We start from the raw sequence: 22,171 nt of genomic DNA, 5'->3' as shown, positions 1-22,171 counted from the left end.
TGCAGAGCCCCTGATACCGGAGCCCCCTTGCAGAGCCCCCGACACCCTGAGCCCCCTTGCAGAGCACACACCAACACTGTCTGATAGTGGCCTGCTAATCCCCCTCTTCACCTATGAAGCAATGCCTAAGTCTGCCTCCCTGCTTAGGCACTGATGCCTCTCGCCTCCAGGTTTTAATGGTTGAAAACCCGAAGGCATGTGAGTGCCACTTGCCATCAATAAATCATGAGTCAACCATTAAATCACAAATAATGAGATGTAAATACATTATTAACAACCTCTCAGCAAATTAAAATAGCCGCCTGTTGCTTAGGGGCAGCATTTCTGCCTTGGTGCTTTCCCGCTGCTGACAAGATCCGGAACTGACGTCATGACACCGGATATCCGGGTGGACGATTCCAATGTGATTCTCCAGCATCCCCCCCATACCACCATACCTGCATTAAGCGGCTGCATTGAATACTGCCTCAGTTAGCACGTATAAGCTGAAGCCAGAACGAGTCTCCATTAAAGCTTTGTGTTCAATGTCTATTCCTGCCCTTCAGCTTTGTTTGTATTAATCTAGAGAGATAATACAACAGAATCTGCTTCCACTACTTTTTCAGGTGATGTATACCCGATCATAACAACTTGCTGAATAAAAGAAAATCTCCTCATCTCCCTCCCTGCCTCTGCCACCGCCACTGGCTTTATTCAATAATTATATTGATTCAGTGAATAAATTGATGTCAATTAAAAATGATTAAAAAGAAGTGAAGTTAGGTGGAGCACTATGTAAGGTAATAGATAAATATAAGCATTAAAAAAATTGAAATCAACAACTTTCAATCACCAACCACAATAAAACTTTAAATGCAAACATCCTTTCCCCGAGTAACACCCTTTACTTAATCAGACTTATGTTGAATGACAGCGAGCTTGATTATTTTATTTATTTAGAGATACAGCGCTGAAACAGGCCCTTCAGTCCACCGAGTCTGCGCCGACCAACAACCACCCATTTATACTAATCCTACATTAATCTCATATTCCCTACCACATCCCCACTATTCTCCTACCACCTACCTATACTAGGGGCAATTTACAATGGCCAATTTACCTATCAACCTGCAAGTCTTTGGCTATGGGAGGAAACCGGAGCACCCGCCGAAAACCCACGTGGCCACGTGGAGAACTTGCAAACTCCGCACAGACAGTACCCAAAATCAAACCCGGGTCGCTGGAGCTGTGAGGCTGTGAGGCTGTGGTGCTAACCACTGCGCCACTGTGTCGCCCAAATTAATTAAACTCAATTTTAATAGGAAACACATAAAGAATAGGTAAATGCATAGCAGATTAAATTTAATGCAGAGAAGTGTGAAGTGATTCATTTTGGTATCAAATTAAGGAGAGGCAATATAAAATAAAGGATACAATTCTAAAGGGGATGCATGAGCAGAGGGACCTGGGAATGGATGTGCACAAATCATTGAAGGTCACAGCACAGGTTGAGAAAGAGGTTATTAAAGCATACAAGATCCTTGGATTTATAAATATGCGCATAGAGTACAAAAGCAAGGAAGTTATGATAAACCTCTATAAAACACTGGTTTGGCCTCAACTAGAGTATTGTGTACAGTTCTGGGCACCACACTTTAGGAAGGATGTGAAGGCATTAGAGAGGGTGCAGGAAAGATTTACGAGAATGGTTCCAAGGATGAATTACTTCGGTTGCATGGATAGGTTGGAGAAGCTGGGGTTGTTCTCCTTAGAGAAGAGAAGATTCAGGGGAGATTTGAGAGAGGTGTTCAAAATCATGAGGGGTCTGGACTGAGTAGATAGGGAGAAGCTGGTCCCATTGGTGGAGGGGTCGACAACCAGAGAACACCAATTTAAGGTGATTGGCAAAAGAACCAATAGTGACATGAGGAAAAACTTTTTTACACAGCCAATGGTTAGGATTAAAGGCCTGCACAGGTCGGGAAAAAGAACCTGACCCGAACCCGACCGATGCACAGTGGACCCGAGCCCGGCCCAGCCCAAGTCCCTCCAATTTCGCCCTGAGCCCGGCCCGGCCCGACCCGACCCGAGCCCAGCCCCGACTCGACTTGACCCGAGCCCAACCCGACCATCCCTTCACTTACCCTCCGACTGGGAAGCTCCACGAAGGTGCAGTGCATGCGTGACAACGTCACAGTGACATCGCTCGCTCACTACGTAGACTCAGTTTCGTCCCGGACTCCCAACTCAGGTAAGCATTTTAATTTCAATACTTACCAGCAGAGCACTTACCGCATGTGTCTGGCCCGACCCATTCTGAGCCTAAAAGCCAGACCCAGAAGAGGGACCTGACCCAACCCGAACCTGACACATGTGGTCGGGTCCCGTCAGGTTCGGGTCAGGTAGCAGGCCTTTAAAATGAGAATTGGATAATTATCTAAAGAGAAAGGTTTTGCAGGGCTATGGGAAAGGGTGGGGGAGTGGGAGTTGCTCTTGTAGAGAGCCAGCACAGACATGATGGGCCAAATGGCCTCCTTCTGTGCTGTAACAGTTCTATGATTCTGTGATTCTATGAAAACACTGGTGCAAGAATGACAGTGTGCTAACTCTAATCTGTTGTTTTAATCCTATTAATCTTATGTTTGCTAACTATACATTTGATTTGAATGTTGTGAAGAAGTTTGTTTCTGCCTTGGGTAAAAAATACCACAGTGAAATTCGGAAAGGATATCCATCTCCAGCAGCCTCACCAGCAATAAGCTGATGGTAGGCCTGCTGCCAAACACTGATACAGGAGCTTAAAAATATCAAGTTCTGCATGAATAAGGGTGCAGATGAGAATATAGAAAATGCTAGAAGTTTTCTGACAAAAGCTTAAAAGAAATTAAAGATCATGGAGCTGGAAATCTGACAGTCCTCACTGGAGGACGCAAAAAAAATAAATTTTGTGAGGCTCTGTTCCCAATATGGAGTTTGCTCGACAGAAGCCGAGAATTATGCCAGATTGATGGGATTCTGATTTTTAGGTCATTAAAATGAATCACTGGAAAATTGTGAATGCCACGAATTGGGCATACTGCTCTCCACATGATTGCTGGCAGTGGAATCTCACAAAATAAGATGTCTTCTTAAAGCACAGCCCATCACTCAGTGATAGCACCCTCACCTTTAAATCAGGACTTTGTGTGTTCATATCCCACTCCAGAAACTTGAACACATAATTTAGAGGGATACTCCAATTGAGTACTGAGAAAGTGGTGCAGTGTCAGATGTGATGTTAAACTTAGGCTCTATCTCCCCTCTCAGGTGGATGTAAAAGATTCCAAGACAGTATTTGAAGAAAGCCAGGGGAGTTTCTTGTAGTATCCTGGCCAGCATATGTCCCTCAACCAACATCACTAAAACAGATTATTGGATCATTGTCTTGTTGCTGTTTGTGGGAGCTTGGTGTGTGGAAATTGGCTGCTGTATTTCCTCCATTGACTACACTTCATTGGTTGTAAGGCTGTTTGGGCCATGTCGAAGTCCTGCAAGGTGCTGTATAGAATCATAGAAACTTACAACTACCACTTGTATTCATATAGCACCTTTATTACATTTAATAAAACATCCCAAGGCACTTCACTGGAGCATTATAAAACAAAATATGACACTGAGCCACATAAGGAGATATTAGGGCAGATGGTTAAAATTTGGTTGAAGATGTAGAAGCTTCTTAAATGAGGAAAATGAGGCAGAGATGTATAGGGAGGGGAGGGTTTCAGGAGAGTTTTGGATGACCTCAAGTTTACAGACGGTAGAATGTGGGAGGCTGGCTGGGAGTGCATTAGAATGGTCAAGTCTGGAGTTAACAAAGACATGGGTGAGGGTTTCAGCAGCAGAAGAGCTGAGACAGGGACGGTGTTGTATGAAGTTACAGAGGTGGAAATGGGTGTTCTTAGTGATGGCGTGGATATGGTTGGAAGCTCACCTCAGGGTCAAATGTGACATCAAGGTTGTGAACAGTCCGCTTCAGCCTCAGACAGTTGCTAGTGTCATGCTAGGCCCCCACCTGCCAAGAATGAGACACATTAATGTTGTCACGAATATTGATTTTAAACTGTTACTGGAGTGAAGAAGACATGTTAAACAGATCAGCTGTAGCTGGAAAAGACATTTGCATATTAATAGACAGTGTCTGGAAGGATAAAGCAGCCATTCCCTGACATTCAACCCAAATTGGACTTTTGATCACCAGATGTTGAAGGTGGGGGAGCTGTCATTCCAGGTTGACTGCTAAGATGGCCGAATACATAAACAGACATGGTCAAACCAGCTAGTCACCTGACTAACCTGCTGGGCAACTGGATGTTTTTGGATTTGTACGAACAGTTTGGGCAGAGTGTCTGTTTGCTCCTGGACTGAGAAGATCTCTCCTGTCTGCTCCCATCTCTTTCTCGCAAGCCTCTAAATCCACTGAAGACACATGAACCCCAAGAGAGCATAGTCTCCTACAGTGAACAAGGTTTAAGAAGAATACTGGACCCCAACGAAAAGCAAGATCTACCTACAATCAAGAACTCTGCAGTGAGCTCAAAGAACCATAACAACAACTCTTCAGATATTGCCTCAAACTTTTCCACTTTATTTTTCTTCTGCTATTTTCTGTCTCTTGCATGTGTGTATCACGTATGTATGCTAGTGTGGGTGCATTATGTATTCACAGGTTTTAGCCAAATTAGAGTTTATGTTTAATAAATTTCAACTTTTCATCTTTAAACTTAAGAAAACCGTTTTATGCTGGTGTCTTTGCCTTATAATTGGAAAGCGGTGAACAAGGATTCACCAAGGGGGGAGCTGAAAACATGGGGTGTTTAAAAAATAAAACCCTGTGACAGTAAGACCAGGTGAAGGCTGAAAGGGAACCCTAGACTTCTTTCTCACCTGGTCGTAACACCAGGGAGAGGGATGGAGTTAGTGGCAAGGGAGCAGAGTTTGTAGCAGAAACTGAAGACAATGGCTTCAGTGTTACCAGTATTTAATTGGAGGAAATTTCTGCTCATCTAGTACTGGATGCCAGACAAGCAGTCTGATAATTTAGAGGCAATGGAGGGATTGAGAGGGGTGGTGGTGAGGTAAAGCTGGGTGTCGTCAGTGTAGAAACTGATGTTTTCGGATGATGTCACCAAGGGGCAGCATGTAGATGAGAAATAAAAGAGGGCCAAGGATGGATCCAGAGATACAGAGTGGGAATGGGAAGAGAATCTATTGACGGTGATTGTTTGGCTACGATTAGATGGATAAATAGAACAGGGCAAATGCAGTCCCATCCAGCTGGCCAATGGTGAAGAGGCATTGGCGGAGGATGGTGTGATCAACTGTGACAAAGGCTGCAGACAGATCGAGAAGCACAAGGATGGATAGTTTACCTTTGTCACATTCACGTAGGTTGCCATTTGTACTTTGATAAGAGCTTAGAACAGAGGGAGGCCATTCGAGCAGTCGTGCCTGTACTGGCCCTTAGAAAGAACAGGTGTACCTAAACCCATATCCCTCAGATATCTTTTCTATCTTTTCGTTGTGAAAATTTCCAGCTAATCTTGGGCTTGCCAGACTCCATGGAGACTTGGACATAGCTTTGTTCTTCCTGCTGAGCACATTAGGCTCCTATATTTTAAATCGTAAGATCTCACAGGAGCGCTATACAAACTACTGGGAAGTGAATGCCCCAGATGAAAGAGTTGCAATTTCTGAAAGAGTTAAACTTAGACTGCTGGCAATAGTGAGGGTTTCATGAAGGAAATCTCAGTCCAGACAGTAATAAGCTTGTGCTTTTTGCAGACATGTTCCCCAAACTCCGACACAAGTAAAACCAGAGATCCACTGCAGCTTTCTGTGCCCCTTATCTCCTCCCCCGCATCCGCCCTCACCCAACTTATTGTATATTCTCTTAAGTTCAAGAAAGGGGAGAGAACCTTTTTGGAAGGTTTTATGGAATTCACTGATCTGATCAGGAAACAAGCTGACTGAAACATTCTGACAGTTTTATGTGGTTGTAACATTTTATAGTTAGCTCAATTTGAAAAGTAGTTTGTGGTTTACCTTGAGGGAGCTCTTAATAACAAGCATGTCGTTAGTGGTTTTGCTTCAGATCTTTGGTATCACTTGGCTGTGCCTGTTTGGGGATTAATGATCCAAAATGGTGAGTTGCTTGCTTACTTGTTTGATTCCTTTACCTAATAATACAGTGTAACAGTGGGAAGCAAAATATTCTTTCAATTTTGAAGTTTTTATTTTATACAAAGCCAAATGTTCCAATTAGCTGATTTATTTCCGGCCCCACACCTATCCTGTGACTGTAAACTAACCCACGGCAGTATGATAAACAATTCATAGCCATCTAGACCAGAAAGGGGACTAAAAATAAAACTTCCTTCTACAGCAGCTGAATTAGATAAAAAGAGCATTATATAGTAGGTCCAGTTTGAATACAAGTTAACTAGCATCTTGCTACACATTCAGTTTAAAGGGGCACTGTTTGCGTGACAGAAGAACCAGGAAAGCTGTGTGTCAATTTGGCCATCATGATGCCACATCCAAATGATGTATTTCACTGCAAGTTTTCATTACACCATGCATTTGAAAGAAAACAAAAAAAGATTTGTTACATTTTGAATACAGTCCTCATATAATTTGAACATTTAGCCTTCATAGGATCATAGAATAGTACAGCACAGAAGGAGGTCATTCAACCCATCGAGTCTGTGCCAGCTCTTTCAAAGAGCAACCCAATTAGTCCCACTCCCTCACTCTTTCTCCATGTTCGTGCAATCTTTTTCTCCTGCAAGAATTTATCCAAACCCTTTTGAAGGCTACTATTGAATCTGTTTCTACCACCCAATCAGGCAGTGCATTCCAAAAGCTAATCATTTGTATAAAAAAGTTTTGCCTCATGTCGCCTCTGGTTCTATTGCCAGTCAATTTAAATCTGTTCCCTCTGCTTACTGACTATTTGAAGAAGGTTAGGCGAGTTCTTTTAAAAATGGACACTCACCTTCCCAGTTTTCTCCATTTAATTTCTTCTGCCTCAGATAATTACCTTATGACCTGGAGTGAGATTATAACCCTTAACCTTTAGACATAAACATTAAAGGAGGCCTCCTTGCTTTGCATGACTGCCTGACAACCTCCATGTGATGTTAATTGGAACATTTGGCTTTGTATATAATAAAAACTTCAAAATTGGAAGAATATTTTGCTTCCCACTGTTACACTGTATTATAATGTAAAGGAATCCATCAAGTAAGTAAGCAACTCACCATTTTGCATCATTAATCCCCAAACAGGCACAGCCAAGTGATACCAAAGATCTGAAGCAAAACTACTAATGACATACTTGTTATTAAGAGCTCCCTGAAGGTAAACCACAAACTACTTTTCAAACTGAGCCAATTTATTTCCTGGCCCCACACCTATCCTGTGTCTGTGTACTAACCCATAGCAGTATGATAAGCAATTCAAAGCCGTCTAGATCGGGAAGGGGGCTAAAAATAAAACTTCCTTCTACAGCAGCTGAATTAGTTTTATCAATAGAAAGAGCATTATATAGTCGGTCCAGTTTGAATACAAGTTAACTAGCATCCCTAGACCCCTTGCTACACGTTCAGTTGAAAGGGGCACTGTTTGCGTGACAGAAGAACCAGGACAGCTGTGCATCAATTTGGCCATCATGATGTATTTCACTGCAAGTTTTCATTACACCATGCATTTGTAAGCAAACAAAAATGACGTCACATTTTGAATATCGTCCCCATATAATTTGAGTATTTAGCCTTCAGAGGATCATAGAATAGTACAGCACAGAAGATCAGTCAGCCCATCAAATCTGTGCCAGCTCTTTCGAAGAGCAATCCAGTTAGTACAATTGTTACAAGGTAATGAGAATGATTACAAATGTTGGTAGGGATCAAGACTGTTGCTGCGGGGATGGGGTCTTAGGCTGAAAAAGGTTAGAGAAGGAGGCTTAGAAATCTGCAGTCCCTTTTGTGGTTTTATAGTTCCTTTTTTTTATAATTCCTTTTCCGTTCTGCCCTCCATAACCTTGAGGTCATCAAAAACTCTGCTGCTTGTATCATAACTCGCACCAAGTCCCGCTCACCCATCACCCCTGTTTTTGCTGACCTACATTGGCTCCCTGTTAGGCAATGCCTTGCTTTTAAAATTCTCATCCTTGTTTTCCAATGCCTCCATGGACTCAGTCTTCCCTATCTCTGTAATCTCCTCCAGCCCCACAAACATCTGAGATATCTGCGCTCATCTAATTCTGGCCTCTTGCACATCCCTGATTTTAATCCCTCCACTATTGGTGGCAGTGCCTTTAGCTTTGGCCCCTAAGATCTGGAATTTCCTCCCGAAAGTCTCCACCTCTCTATGTCGCTCACCTCCTTTAAGATGCTCATTATAACCTACCTCTTTGACCAAGCATTTGGTCATCTGCCCTTATATCTCCTTATATGACTTTTGTTTTATAGTGCCCCTTTGAAGCACCTTGAGACATTTTATTATGTTAAAGGCGCTATATAAATAGAAGTTGTTGTGGTTGTTGTTATTATTGTTGTTTTCCTGACAGTGCAGTGACTAGGAATTGGAGCTCTGTAATTAATTGACAAGAGTTATTTGTGTGTTTTGGAAGAGTCATTGCCAGAGCTGAATTAATTTGCCTCTCTCGGTTACTGTTTAATAACCACAATTTAGTAAAGGTAGTTTCTTATCAACTTCGCACACAAAGTAAAATATGTCCCTCTGTTGTTAAGTTCTGGTTATTTTAGGCTTTGATATTATATCCTGGAGATGTTCAGTCCGTTGATAGGGACATAAATAAATCTTCTACCTTATACTAATTAACATAAAGTTTTTTATATTAGAAATCTTGAGTGGAGCCCAGTGGACATACACTTTAAGAAGGAGATGTGAACTAGGCTTATTGTTGACAATGTGAGCAAGGGGCCTAAACTTAATGGAAATGTGATGAAAAAAATCAGAAAATCTCACGAATGACATGTCCTATGGAGTGGACTTGCTGAGGGGAATCCTCCTGTTTAACCAGCTTTCCACCTCCACTCCACACTACTTTCTGAAATAGATGCTTAGAGATCTCCACAGGGGAATAATGAAAGAAATTCTTCTGTGTAACACTGGTGTGGAAGGATTGATTTATAGCAATGTGCAGAGATTGAAAACTTCAATCACATTTGGCAGAGCTATTATTAGCAGCACATAAAGTCCCTTGGTGCTTTGAGTAGTGTATGTTGGGGGGAGTGGGGTTGGGGTGGTGTTCTGGTTGGGGGTGTTGGGAGCACTAAACATAAACAGATATTAGATATATAATATGGTATTGTGTTCAAATGCTCAGACTTTCTGGGAAGCAAGAGGCTGTTGTTATTCAATGTTATCTCTGGCTTACTGTTGAGAAGCTTTCAGCAAGTCTTGATTGTATGCTATTTTATGGGAATGCAGGGCTTGAAAGAAGTAATGTAATAGCTTAAGGGGGGGACAAAAAAGCAACCTGTAAAATTGTTAGAAATAGAGGCCCTGAAATAATGTGGTGGGAAATTGAGTGTGCACACACTTAACATATTTATCTGATGTTCCTCCTCTGGTATTTTAATGGAGGTGTTAAATGGGCTAAATATTTGTACAGTAACAGCATGCACACTAATTTCCAAGTAAAGGTTTAGAGAAAAAAGCAGTTTTTAACACTAAGAAATACAGGCTGCTGTTTGCCACACATTAACCTGAATTGGAGGGAAATCACAAAGTGTAGAAGTGGAAAAGCCTGTGCACAACAATTCAAAGTGGTGGAGTAGCACTCAAACTAATCTCTAGGGTAAAATGAACACCTTCCCTTGCAAGTGTTTCTTCATTTTGTCCACAAAGCATCATTTTAGCTTGACCGCAGGTCCCCTTGACTTACCTGGGATACATTTACCAATAAAAAAAAGCTGTATGATTTTAAAAAGCCAAATTAGCACATTGTTTGATTTCGACTGTTTTAAATACCAAAAAAAAATTATTCGAGCTGAACTTGCAATCTGATAATGCCACCTTCTGCAAGTAATCAACCAAGAACACTTTCAATTGCAGTTTTTCTTAATCATAAAAGAACAACAGTGCATTAGCAATTAACAACTTAATCAGCAGAGGTTGATTAAAAATAAACTCCACACAAAGCTAGGATCCTTTCTGTGATACATCATTAATGACTTTTTTTTAACATAAATGGACTGACAATATAATTTGGATTCTGTGTCCTTACAAACACTGTATATTGCAGATTTTAATTTGTAAAGGGAGGCCAGTGCAAACCCAGGCCTGTTTCTGATTTAAGCTAATTGAAATCTAGCGGACTGGAATCATATTAGTACTTGTGTATCCGTATTATCCTAATATAGACTGGGATAGCAATAGTGTACAGGGCAGAGAGGGAGAAGAGTTTCTGAAGTTTGTTCAGGAGAATTTTCTTGAAAGATTGGCAGGGAAAACTACAATGAAACAATGGGCTACCTTTAAAAGGAGATGGATTGGGTACATACCCATTAGAGGGAAAGGTAGGGTAACCAAAGCCAGAACTCCCTAGATGACACAATAAATAGAGAGTAAGATGAAGCAGAAAAAGTGGGTGTATGACAGATGTCAGATTGACAGTACAAGTGAGAACTAGGCTGACTATGGAAAATTTTGGGGGCAGTGAAGAAAGAAGTAATAGAGGCAGAGAGAGTATGAGAAGAGACTGGCAACTAACATAAAGGGGATTCTAAAAATCTTTTCTGGCCATATACATTGTCAAAAAATAGTGAAAAAAAGGGGGGTGGGACTGATTGGACCAAAAATGGGATCCATACATGGAGGCAGAGGGCATGGATGAAGGACTAAATGAGTACTTTGCACCTGTCTTTACCAAGGAAGAAGATGCTGCCAAAGGCATAGTGAAGTAGAAGGTAATTGAGATACTGTATGCACTAAAAATTGATAAAGAGAAAGTATTAGAAAGGTTGGCTGTACTTAAAGTGATGTCACCAGGACCGGATAGGCCAGAATCTTCCAATCCTCCTTAGATACAGGGGTGGTGCCAGAGAACTGAAGAATTGCAAATGTTACACCCTCGTTCAAAAAAAATGTAAGGATAAATCCAGCAACTAGAGGCCAGCCAGTTTAATGTCAGTAGTGGAAACGCTTTTAGAAATAATAATTAGGGACAGAATTAAATTACTCGGACATGGGTGGATTAATTAAAGAAAGTCAGTATGGATTTGTTAAAGAGAAATCATGTGTAACCGACTTGATTGAGTTTTTTGATGAGGTAACAGAGAGAGTTGATGAGGGTAATGCAGTTGATGTGGTATACATGGACTTCCAAAAGGTGTTTGATAAAGTGCCGCATAATAGACTTGTCAGCAAAGTTGAGGCACATGGAATAAAAGGGGCAGTGGCAGCATGGATATAAAATTGGCTGAGGGACAGGAAACAGTAGTGATAAATGGTTGTTTATTGGACTGGAGGAAGACAGTTAGTGTTGTTTCTCAGGGGTCAGTACGAGTATCACTATTTTTCTTGATATATATTCATCACTTAGACTTAGGTGTAAAGGGCATCATTTCAAGATTCACAGATGACACAAAACTTGGAAGTATTATGAACTGTGAGGAGGATAGTGATAAACTTCAAGAGGACCTAAATAGGCTGGTGGAATGGGCAGGCATGTGACAGATGAAATGTAATGTGAAGTGATACATTTTGGTAGGAAGAAAGAGGAGAGGCAATATAAATTAAAGGGTACAATTCTAAAGGGGGTGCAGGATGCTATGATTTCCGTGGTGATCAGAAACCAAAAATATCCAACCCATCGACCAACCCCAATTTAAAAAAAAAACAAAAAGAGAAGATTTCACTTTTATAAATTTTACATTAACACCTAAACCAAAGCTAACATAAATTAAACATAAATTAACAGTTAAATCACGGTCAATTATATATATTTAGCTTAAAAATTACATATTTATTATCAAATGCAACAAAGATAGATCTCATGGATCTTCTGGGCAGTCCTCTCAGCAAAGATAGCACCAGTTATATCTACAAAGTCCTTTAGATCTCTGAACTTCTCAGGGAGATCTCCAGATCCCGCGTTTCAATATGCGGACACAGATATGATGCCATCTCATCAATAGCTAGTATTGCAGTCTTCCCTTCAAGGTTTCGGTCTTGTCACTTCTCGCATGACCTCAGCCCTGCTCACAACAGTCTTGATGGCGTGGATCGACTAGTAACTCTTTAAGGCATCGAAAACAACTGTAGCAACTCGTATTTGCTAAGGGCCAGCTCCCAGAAAGCAGGTTCTATCACAGCAGCTTATTTTTTTTAAAACGACAGCTTTCAGCTTGCTTCAACACTGCAGTCTGTAATCTTGTATACTGAAATCTGAGCTCCAATCAAGGGCATCTGGTCAAATGACTGTTTGTTTTTTCTGGTTCTATCCAGTACTGATTTCCCCAGAATTCTGAAACTTTTGGTTTCATTTTCCAGTAAAGGAACGTCTCAGAAAAAATACAAGGTCAGTGCACCTAGCAGTACATTCAACAGGTCAACTCATGAACTCCATCACAAGGAACAGGCCATGGGGGTATATGTGCACAAATCATTGAAGGTGGTAGGTTGAGAAAGTGGTTAAAAAGACATACAGGATTCTGGGCTTTAAAGATCCAGGCATAGAGTATAAAAGCAATGAAGTTATGATGAACCTTTATAAAACACAGGTTTGGCCTCAACTTGAGTATTGCGTCCAATTCTGGACACTGCACTTTAGGAAGGATGTGAAGGTTTTAGAGAGGGTGCAGAAAATATTTACAAGAATTGTTCCAGGGATGAGGGACTTCAGTTATAGGGATAGACTGGAGAAGCTGGAGTTGTTCTCGGAGAAGAGAAGGTTGAGAGGAAATTTGATAGAGGCGTTCAAAATCATGAGGAGGTCTAGACAGAGTAGTTAGAGAGAAACTGTTCCCATTGACTGAGGGGTCAAGAGCCAAACGATATCAATTTAAGATGATTGGCAAAGAGCCAAAGGCGCCATGAAGAAACATCTTTTACGCAGCGAATGGTTAGAATCTAGAATGTAATATCTGTGAGTGTGGTGGAGGTGGATTCAATTGTGGCTTTCAAAAGGGAATTAGATAAGCATCTGAAGATAAAAATGTGTACTTTTACAGGGAAAAGGTGGCAGAGCGGGATCAGCTAAATTGCTCTTGCAGAGAGGTGGTGTAGACTCGACAGGCCGAATGGCCTCCTTCTGTGCTGTAACCATGGTATGATTCAATGTGTTATCAATGCATTTTGGATCAGAAACATTATTATTAAAATAGATATCCATAAAATACTTGGTTTAGGCCCAGAACATATGCTTTATAATTTCAAAATTGTGATAACTATACTCTAAGAAGGAAATTTACCCTGATGTTTTTTCAACCACTGAAGGAGGCTGTAGTCCAATTGGCTGCAGTCAGAATATGATATCTGCAATCCATTGACATGAACATGGGCAAAGCAGTTATTGACAAATAACACTATTTTCTGATAGGGCATAAAGAAAAGACTTGCATTGATACAACGTTTTTCATGACCACAGGATGTCCCAACGTGCCAGTGATGTACTTTTTGAAGTGTAGTCACTGTTGTAATGTAGGAAATAAAGCAGCAAATTTGTACACAGAAAGCTCCCACAAACAGCAATGTGATAATGACCAGATAATCCATTTTAGTTGATTGAGGGATTAAGGGCTGCCGTCGGGAAGATCAGGTCTGGCAATCCCAGCATTGGGTTCCATAGCGGGCCACTGCCACAGCAAATCCTCTGACGGCCCCCGCGACGGAAAGCGACATTGGGAGCTCAACTAAGTCCCAGCCACTGACTGGCCGCACTCACTGACTGACTGGCCTCATTCACTGACCACATTTGGCCATATGCCACATTTACTGACATCCCACACTCACCGATGTGCCACACATACTCATGTCCCACACTTACCCACATGCCACTCTCACTGACATACCACACTCACTGAATTTTCAGTGAGCAAAAAATATGGCGGGCTGCACGCCGCCACGCCACACGATCGAGCATACACCGGTTCATAAATACACAGAGTGGTCTGTCCCCCCCATTACATGGCGGGGGCAGGCTCTGCATCTACCTGGCAATGTGGAAAATTGCCCAGGTATGTCCTGTACACAAAAAGCAGGACAAGTCCACTCCAGCCAATTACTGCCCCATCAGCCTACTCTCAATCATCAGTAAAGTGAAGGAATGTGTCATCAACAGTGCCATCAAGCAGCATTTGCTTAGCAATAACCTGCTCAGTGACGCTCAATTTGGGTTCCGCCAGGGCCACTCAGCTCCTGACCTCATTACAGCCTTGGTTCAACACGGACAAAAGAGCTGAACTCAAGAGGTGAAGTGAGAGTGACTGCCCTTGCCATCAAGGCAGCATTTGACTGAGTATGGCATCAAGGACCCTGAGCAAAACTGAGGTCAATGGGAATCAGGGGGAAAACCCTCCGCTGGCTGGAGTCATACCTAATGAAAGGAAGATGGTTGTGATTGTTGAAGGTCAATCATCGAAGCTCCAGGACATCACTGCAAGGTAGTTCCTCAGGGTAGTGTCCTAGGCCCAACCATCTTCAGCTGCTTCATCAATGACCTTCCTTCAATCATAAGGTCAGAAGTGGGGATGTTCGCTGATGATTGCACAATGTTCTGCAACATTCGTGAGTCCTCAGATACTGAAGCAGTCCGTGTAGAAATGCAGCAAGACTTGGACAATATAAGTGGCAAGTAACATTTGCACCACACAAGTGCCAGGCAATAACCATCTCCAACAAGAGAGAATCTAACCATCTCCCCTTGACATTCAATGGCATTAGCATCGCTGAATCCCCCACTATCAACATCCTAGGGGCTACCATTGACCAGAAACTGAACTGCAGTAGCCATATAAATACTGCGGCTACAAGAGCAGGTCAGAGGCTAGGAATCCTGCAGCGAGTAACTCACCTCCTGATTCCCCAAAACCTGTCCACCATCTACAAGGCACAAGTCAGGAGTGTGATGGAATACTCTCCACTTGCCTGGAAGGGTGCAGCTCCAACAACACTCAAGAAGCTCGACACCATCCAGGACAAAGCAGCCCGCTTGATAGGCACACCATCTACAAACATTCACTCCCTCCACCACCGACGCACAGTGGCAGCAGTGTGTACCATCTACAAGATGCACTGCAGCAATGCACCAAGGCTCCTTAGACAGCACCTTCCAAACTCGTGACCTCTACCAACTACAAGGACAAGGGCAGCAAATACATGGGAACACCACCACTTGCAAGCTCCCCTCCAAGTCACACACCATCCTGACTTGGAACTATATCGCCGTTCCTTCACTGTCGCTGGGTCAAAATCCTGGAACTCCCTTCCTAACAGCACTGTGGGTGTACCTACCCCACATGGACTGTAGCGGTTCAAGAAGGTAGCTCACCACCACCTTCTCAAGGACAATTAGGGATGGGCAATAAATGCTGGCCTGGCCAGTGACGCCTACATCCCATGAATGAATTTTTAAAAAATCAGCTGTCTCTGCGCAGACGCTGCTGCCATTTTTAAAAGGCTGCCAGACCTGCACAGTTGAATCCCATACCACCCACCCCCAATACACTGTAGAATAATTACTGACCCATATCCCCCCAATAAAATGAAAATAAATAGCTGCCCCATTTCCCCCCACCCCCCAGAGCACATACATTGAAGATTTGACCTCTCCTCACAACTGCACAAAGTACAGAGGTCACCCCCTCCCCCCTCCCCCTGCCGCCTACATTAGAAATGCAGAGTTGACCTGTTCCCCCTCCCAACAAATTCATCAAAAATCCTAAGTTCACCCCTTCCCCACCTTGGTGGTGCCAACTTTCCCTGGATGGGAAAGTGAAGGCGCATGAGTGCCGGCTGTCGCACGGAAGATCCCGAACAGCTGGTAAGATCATGGTGAATGGTATTTAAATTTATTAATTTCCTTTATTTAAATATTTATAGTTGGTCTCCATCACCGAACGGCAGGGTGGGGTTGGAGGTGGGGGGGGGGGGGGTGGTTGGCGGCTGCCATGGAGCCTCGCTGCCGCCCGGGAAGATCGGGTCTGGCAATCTCAGCATTGGGCTCCATAGCGGGGCTCTGCCACTGCAATCTTCCAACCACCACCCCCCACCCCCCACCCCCTGCCACGGAACCCGATATCGGGAGTTCCACAAAATCCCAGCCATTTACTTACCATACTCACTGACTGACCACACTGACTGACTGACCACACTCACTGACTGACTGACCACACTCACTGACTGACTGACTACACTCACTGACTGACTGACCACACTCACTGACTGACTGACCACACTGACTGACAACACTCACTGACTGACTGACCACACTCACTGACTGACTGACCACACTGACTGACTGACTGACTGACTGCACTCACTGACTGACTGACCACACTCACTGACTGACTGGCTGACCACACTCACTGACTGACTGACCACACTGACTGACTGACTGACTGACTACACTCACTGACTGACTGACCACACTGACTGACTGACTGACAACACTCACTGACTGACTGACCACACTCACTGACTGACTGACCACACTGACTGACTGACTGACTGACTGCACTCACTGACTGACTGACCACACTCACTGACTGACTGGCTGACCACACTCACTGACTGACTGACCACACTGACTGACTGGCTGACCACACTCACTGACTGACTGACCACACTCACTGACTGACCACACTCACTGACTGACTGGCTGACCACACTCACTGACTGACTGACCACACTGACTGACTGACTGACCACACTCACTGACTGACTGACCACACTGACTGACTGACTGACTACACTCACTGACTGACTGACTACACTCACTGACTGACTGACCACACTCACCTACATGCCACACTCACCTACGTGCTTTACTTGCCCATGTGCTACACTCGCCCCATGTTACACCTGTTGACATAAACTGTAAGAAAGCCCTTAATACCATAAGGAACCTAAAAAATTTGTCAACTTCAGCATGTCAGAGTTTATGTTGATGTCGACATACATGGTACATTTTTGGTACTAATGTACAGAGAAGGGGCTGGGACTGGTTGATATAAGTGTAATGTTAACACAAGCATGTTTTTCATGAGTGGACCAGACTGTACTATTTTTCCTGCTGAAAATCACTGCTGTTGTAGTCAATATTCACTGAGGACTAATAAAGTCTGAACCTAACACTGAATCAAAATGAGTTAGCTATGCAACATTACCACCAGATACAGCAGTACGGAAGCCTTAATGCCCCACTGAGGTACAGAAAAACCTCCATCAAATTATGCATCCATCAAAGTGTGGAATTTGCCTTTAATATGCAAATCAAATCACTGGATATCTGAAGTAGCAACTAAATAGCAAGTGCGAACCTTCACGCTGTAGTGGTAAATAAATGTCAAAGGCATTCTGTTCTGCTGATATGAAGTGCGGTCTGTTTTAATTAGCAGATATGGTGGGATCCGTTTCAAACATCTGAAACTTCTCACACGTTGGAGCCAGAAATAAATTATTCCACTCCACATAATTTTAGTACTTGGCCATGTTTTTAAATCAACTATTCATGGCCATTTAAAAATAACATTCCCTATGAAAAGAGGAAATGGATCTGTTGTATGTAATGACAGAAAGTGACAGAAAACTATAGTTACTTCTATAGATAGTGCTGAGTGAATCTGAGTAAATAACGGCTGCTATAATCACAGATAATAGAAGCCATTTGGTCCTAATAACTCATCTTTCCATAGAAATTTATGATTCTCCGTCATATAATTTAACTGTCTGTTAAATTTCAAAGTTAGTTTCCTCCGTTACTTTACCCAGAAGACATATATTCGATAGAAGTGCCTCTAGCCTGTTAAACACGTCATGCCATGTGTTAGCTTGGCCCAGTAGTCTTTCCTCAGAATCAGGAGATTGTGGAATCAAGTCTTATTCCAGAAACTTGAACACATATTTCAGTCTGACACTTCAGACGTTGTCCGGGGTGCCAGCTTTTGTATGAGACCTCAAACCAAGGCCCATCTTATCCTTGCTTTTTCTACTCTTCATTGACTTCATAAACAGTATAAAACCACAGCTTAAAGATTTACTGCATCCTCTAATACAACCCAGACAATGCAACAGCTTCCTCTTTTAGCTTTAACCTGAACATCTGCAACATTACGACATCTCCTCAAATCTCATTTCTATTCATATCCTTTCTCAGTCACACGCGTCTCATCTTTGCTTTTTCACTGAACCCCAAGTTTCATCTCTCTCCTTTCCAGTTCTGCTCCTATACTTTCTATCCCAAGTTCTGATACAAAAAGACACATAGACTTATTTTTATTCTGATGTCCCTTCAGCTTTCCCACTCTTCTTTGAATTATTTGAATTTAATGTCCTGTAACTAAAGATAGTTCTTTCTGACTAAATTCATCTGCTGTCTCTATTGTGATCCTACCCTTGATAACACCTCAGCAATTTTCAACATTTTGTCCAGCAAAATCAAATCTGTCAAATCTTTCCCCCTGATGACACCATTTTGACAACTTCAATGTTTATCATCAGCAATAAGTTCATTTCTCCTTTGATGATTGCAGTGCTTGATTGATCTGAATTTCATTGTATGAGTCTTTCCATTGATCAGTGTTCACTGTGCTTGATTGCTTAAGTGGAACTTAAGAGTTTGAAACTGAAACTAAAAAGAGACATAGACTAGAATGTTCTACAAAACACAGACTGTTCTGAGAAGACATTATACTGAAACCTTGTAAGAGCTGAGATACTTTAAAGAGCTGTAAATAAACCAGTTGGTGGTTTAATACAAGTGTGACATTGGCATTGCTCTGAGATAACTCTGATATATATAACATATCCAGCAACCTGACAAGGGCCCTCATGGCAGACTGATACAAAAGGTGAAGTCACATGGGATCAGAGGGGAGCTGGCAAGATGGATACAGAACTGGCTCGGTCATAGAAGACAGAGGGTAGCAGTGGAAGGGTGCTTTTCTGAATGGAGGGATGTGACTAGTGGTGTTCCGCAGGGATCAGTGCTGGGACCTTTGCTGTTTGTAGTATATATAAATGATTTGGAGAAAAATGTAGCTGGTCTGATTAGTAAGTTTGCGGACGACACAAAGGTTGGTGGAGTTGCGGACAGTGATGAGGATTGTCAGAGGATACAGCAGAATATAGATCGGTTGGAGACTTGGGCGGAGAAATGGCAGATGAAGTTTAATTCGGACAAATGTGAGGTAATGCATTTTGGAAGGTCTAATGCAGGTGGGAAGTATACAGTAAATAGCAAAACCCTTAGGAGTATTGACAGGCAGAGAGATCTGGGCGTACAGGTCCACAGGTCACTGAAAGTGGCAACGCAGGTGGATAAGGTAGTCAAGAAGGCATACGGCATGCTTGCTTTCATCGGTCGGGGCATAGAGTATAAAAATAGGCAAGTCATGCTGCAGCTGTACAGAACTTTAGTTAGGCCACACTTAGAATATTGCATGCAATTCTGGTCGCCACACTACCAGAAGGACGTGGAGGCTTTGGAGAGGGTACAGAAGAGGTTTACCAGGATGTTGCTTGGTCTGGAGGGCATTAGCTATGAGGAGAGGTTGGATAAACTCGGATTGTTTTCACTGGAACGACGGAGGTGGAGCGGCGACATGATCGAGGTTTACAAAGTTATGAGCGGCATGGATAGAGTGGATAGTCAGAAGCTTTTTCCCAGGGTGGAAGAGTCAGTTATGAGGGGACATAGGTTTAAGGTGAGAGGGGCAAAGTTTAGAGGGGATGTGCGAGGCAAGTTCTATACACAGAGGGTGGTGAGTGCCTGGAACTTGTTGCCAGGGGAGGTGGTGGAAGAAGGTACCATAGAGACGTTTAAGAGGCATCTTGACAAATACATGAATAGGATGGGAATAGAGGGATACGGACCCCGGAAGTGCAGAAGGTTTTAGTTTAGGCAGGCATCAAGATCGGCGCAGGCTTGGAGGGCCGAATGGCCTGTTCCTGTGCTGTACTATTCTTTGTTCTTTGTTCTTAAACGGGATGCCAGATACCTTTTCTGTGGCCTTACAATACATCACTGATCTCCACTGTGCTGGTGTACAGTGGAGTGGTAGGTGAGATATGGCGCTGGTCCGGGATAGGGATGATGGGGAAGTGGACATGGAAGTGGGAACTCTACTCAAAATGCTCCCACTTCTCACCCATTGCCCCCCACCCACCCAATAGCCACAACAAGACATTGTGCCTCGTCTCCCAACGGTCAAGTCTGCCCCTGCACAGGTGCAAGTGGAATAGTCTTTGGCGGGGCCCTCAGGGGCTCCAAAACCCAGAGTGTGAAGGTCAAAAGCATCTCAGCAGTCAGGGCAGGGATCCATGCAACCTGCCTCCACCTCTGCTAAAACCACACAGCATCCACCATGTAGAAGCTGTAGGAAGCATAAGTTCAAGATATTGTAATTCACCAAGAGTATGCACAGGGGTGTTTGACAAAATGTTACATTGTTCACTTTTTTTTTTATAATGCTACTTCAAAATTATTGATTAGAACCACTTCCAAATTTTGTCCATTATTGCGTCCCAAATGTCAACTCACTCTTCCACTTGTTTCATGAAGAGTATCAGTACATGATGGAGTCCACTGGGCAGATGTGCACTGAGTGGGTGAGTGCTTGAAGGACTGTTTAGTGCAAAGGGAGTGAGAGAGGGAGTGTTCCTGGCATTGGAAGCAGACTGCGCAGAATTTCTATCTTATGATTTGAATTAGGTCTCCCATCTTCATCCTTCTTCTCTTGCTCTGCCTGCTCCTCTTCTATGTTCCCCTCACTCACAGATGTGTGATAATCCTCTTCATCCTCCCCCACCTGTAATCTTCTCTACTGTGCAATGTTTTGCAGGACACAGCACATCACTATTATTCAGTGCATCCTGGCTGGCAAGCGCTGAAGGGCACCTCCAGACCCATTTATACTCCTGAAGCACATCTTCAACATTTTAGTGGCTTTCTCAATGGCACACCTGGTGGTCATGTGACTCTCATTGTAGTGCTCTTGTGCCTCATTGGTGAGGTTCCTCAAAGGTCTCATGAGCTAAGTTTGAAGGGGGCATCCCTTGTCGGCTACTAGCCAACCTTCAGTCTGCTGCCTGGAACAAAATGGTCTGGAATGTTGGACTGACACAGTATGAATAAATCATGACAGCTCCCAGGAAATCTGGCGCAGCCCTGCATGGACCTCTACGTGTGGTTGCACACCAGATCTACATTGACGCACAAATATCTTTCGCAATTTATAAAACCTCCCGATTGCTGTGCCTGTGCTCAGATTGCCATGTGTATGCAGTCAATGGTGCCCTGTACCTGTGGGAATCTTGCCAAAGAGGTGAATTCGAGTGCCTGCTCATTCTGGCTATTGCTATCATGGGAAATTTGCATAATTGTCAGTCCTGGCAAACTATCCATGAGTGATCTAACTCATGTACTTATGTTCAGCTGACTGCAATATTCTGGAGATGTCGCTGGCAGCATGCTGGAAGGATTTGGAGATGAAAAAGTTGAGGGTGGTGGTCATTTCATGGCCACTCGTCAAGTGCTGTCGCCAGGTCCAGCTGGGTGCAGGTCGTCCTCTCGGAGGCTGCAGAAGCCTGCCACCAACTGACGTGACAATCTCAACTTCTGCAAGTATTGCTTCACCCAGAGGTCAGGGAAGCTGAGCCTCTTTCTGTACACACTGTGAAGTGACTAATGTCCCCTCCTGTGCACCTCTCTCCGGTGCATGTACCGATCCTACCACAGCACATTGTTGCTGCCGAGGATGTCAATGATCTTCCTCTTCTGATGTCAAACACATCCAGTTTGGCCTCCCATCCTGACCTCGTCCCTTTGAAAGACTCCAAGGCTGACAGAAGTTTTATTCACACAAGCACTCACTCCCTGAGGGAACTGAGACACTAATTGTAATAACTGAGCTTTTATTCAGATGGGACCATGACAAGTTTAAATACCCACTTGAACCACTGC

The sequence above is a fragment of the Heterodontus francisci genome, chromosome 10 (genome assembly GCF_036365525.1).
Source record: "Heterodontus francisci isolate sHetFra1 chromosome 10, sHetFra1.hap1, whole genome shotgun sequence".
In the NCBI taxonomy this organism is placed as follows: Eukaryota; Metazoa; Chordata; class Chondrichthyes; order Heterodontiformes; family Heterodontidae; genus Heterodontus; species Heterodontus francisci.
Note: the sequence above shows the minus strand (reverse complement) of the source record.